The sequence below is a fragment of the Camelina sativa genome, chromosome 3, assembly GCF_000633955.1.
Source record: "Camelina sativa cultivar DH55 chromosome 3, Cs, whole genome shotgun sequence".
Taxonomy (NCBI): domain Eukaryota; kingdom Viridiplantae; phylum Streptophyta; class Magnoliopsida; order Brassicales; family Brassicaceae; genus Camelina; species Camelina sativa.
Genome location: NC_025687.1, coordinates 26,759,573 through 26,762,688, shown reverse-complemented (window position 1 = coordinate 26,762,688; position 3,116 = coordinate 26,759,573).

Here is a 3,116-nt window from a genome sequence, read left to right as displayed (position 1 = left end):
CTAAGTCTCTTTACTTGAGCCGAGACAACTAGGAATCCAACTGTAGGATTGCCTTCTGAACTTGTTGTTTTTTGTAAATTGTCTCCAATAGTCCTATGTATGTGACTAGGATTGACTAATGTTGTTGTTTTTTGTAAGCAAAACTTGTATTCTATGATGCTTAATGCCATGAATTTATATGCTAATGTTGGATCGTTATGTGTTGTGTGTTTCTGTGTTGTGTGTTTTGAGTCCACAGTAACCGAACACAGGAACCAAAATAACCAAACATGTAACCGACCCAAACCGAACTTATATTCGGTTATATTCGGTAGAGTTTTCAATTTCTAAATTAACCGAATAACCGAAAACCCGAACCAAATTAACCGAATTAACCGAAGTCGCAGCCCTACCGCAGACACTCAAACCAGAGAGCGAGAGCTTCTGAGAGAGAGATAGAGCGACTCAAAACAATTTTTCCATTGTTGTTAGGATTCGATTTTACTTCTTTTGCCATTCTTTCTATTTTTCGGTTCTGTAGTCTATTACTTTTATCTTATTTTCAATACAATGCAATTTTCATTCATTTGTGTTTTTATGCTTTTTACTATGAGATCTGAGTAGTGAATCAAGATTTCTAAGGATGAGATAGATAAATAAGTGTTCTTGATCGGTTAGGATGTCATAGCTTGAATATTTATTTTATAGAAATTCCTTTCTAGATTGGTGTTATTAGAGCTATCGACAAACCGAGAGGTTGAGATTAGATCTAGGGTGATTTGCCATCGAGAGATGTTGTTCAAATGCTTGAATCAATCAATGCTAGATATTTACTCACTTAGCCTAGGAGATTAGATGTGTAAGAAGTTTATTGACAATAATGAATCGGATTTTATTGCCTGCTTAGTCATGTTTCTCCAACGAGAGTTGGGTAGGGGAGTGACTAAGGTTGATTGTTTCTATCACGAGAGTGTTTTAGCAAAGATTAGAGATTCATTGTCTAGGGAATATTTGCTTAAGGCATGTAAGACATCCCAAATTGATCAGGAGCACTTAGGAGTCGTTTACCCCATCCTTAGGAGCTTTCTTATCTTGATTTTTTAGTTTTTATCTGCAACTCGACCCCTTACTCGATACCTTCGAGTTGTTCATCCTTGTCTACTTGATCCGATCTCCCCACCCGATCTTGTAACCGAATGCTTACATTGAGTACTTAGGTCGTGTGGTTCTTGTTCTTTTGTTTACTTTTTCTTATTTTAGATTGTTAGAAAAACTCCCACTATTGCTTGGCTTGACTTGCACTGTTCTGATCATATCTTATATGCTAGCATAACAACCATTTGGATTGTTAACCCTTTGTACTACAACTACATAGGGAATTGATATCCTGGGTGAAAATCTTGTTATCAGTCCTCGTTGCACACTAAGATCGTCACCCCGATGGTGTGAGCCCACTCGACTCCACACTCGTTTGGGTTCGGCTCTGATACCACTTGTAACGCCTCGACCGCCACCACTTAGTGGATCCCATGTCCAATCCCAGTCTATGGGCCCACCTTCCTTAATGGGCCTCACCTCCTCTCACTAGATCCCCTGAGCCCATCCATATCTAAAGGTCGGTTTGCTACCTCCAGAATAAATGCACTTTGGTGACATAGGTGGTCAAATCAATTATTTTAAACCTCTCTGCAAGTCTCTAAAACCAGGGTTAGAGGACGTGAGTCCCATTAAGAAACGTAGGCCCATGGACTAGGATTGGACGTTACAATAAAAAAAAATGTCAAACTCTAAATAAACTTAATAAATTCTTGCTAATCAATTTAAGTTAAACCAAACATAACAGTGTGGATACAAGGATATGCTTTTTTCTTTTATAAAACTCTAATCAAATGTATAATTCTTTCCTTTTTGGAAATTGTAATGTTAGAAAACGATAACCTCATGTATGACCAAATACATAGGATCCCCTGTTGAAGACTAAAACAGTAAAAAAAAAAAGTAATAAGAATAGCATTGACACTACAAGAAAACAGTCGATTTGCGAGGGAAATCTGTGACGGCAAAATGCCCTCGCAAATTTGCGACGGATTTGCGAGTAGTTTGCTATTTTGGCGAGGGTACTTGCAATTCCCTCGCAAATNATATTTGCTTAAGGCATGTAAGACATCCCAAATTGATCAGGAGCACTTAGGAGTCGTTTACCCCATCCTTAGGAGCTTTCTTATCTTGATTTTTTAGTTTTTATCTGCAACTCGACCCCTTACTCGATACCTTCGAGTTGTTCATCCTTGTCTACTTGATCCGATCTCCCCACCCGATCTTGTAACCGAATGCTTACATTGAGTACTTAGGTCGTGTGGTTCTTGTTCTTTTGTTTACTTTTTCTTATTTTAGATTGTTAGAAAAACTCCCACTATTGCTTGGCTTGACTTGCACTGTTCTGATCATATCTTATATGCTAGCATAACAACCATTTGGATTGTTAACCCTTTGTACTACAACTACATAGGGAATTGATATCCTGGGTGAAAATCTTGTTATCAGTCCTCGTTGCACACTAAGATCGTCACCCCGATGGTGTGAGCCCACTCGACTCCACACTCGTTTGGGTTCGGCTCTGATACCACTTGTAACGCCTCGACCGCCACCACTTAGTGGATCCCATGTCCAATCCCAGTCTATGGGCCCACCTTCCTTAATGGGCCTCACCTCCTCTCACTAGATCCCCTGAGCCCATCCATATCTAAAGGTCGGTTTGCTACCTCCAGAATAAATGCACTTTGGTGACATAGGTGGTCAAATCAATTATTTTAAACCTCTCTGCAAGTCTCTAAAACCAGGGTTAGAGGACGTGAGTCCCATTAAGAAACGTAGGCCCATGGACTAGGATTGGACGTTACAATAAAAAAAAATGTCAAACTCTAAATAAACTTAATAAATTCTTGCTAATCAATTTAAGTTAAACCAAACATAACAGTGTGGATACAAGGATATGCTTTTTTCTTTTATAAAACTCTAATCAAATGTATAATTCTTTCCTTTTTGGAAATTGTAATGTTAGAAAACGATAACCTCATGTATGACCAAATACATAGGATCCCCTGTTGAAGACTAAAACAGTAAAAAAAAAAAGTAAT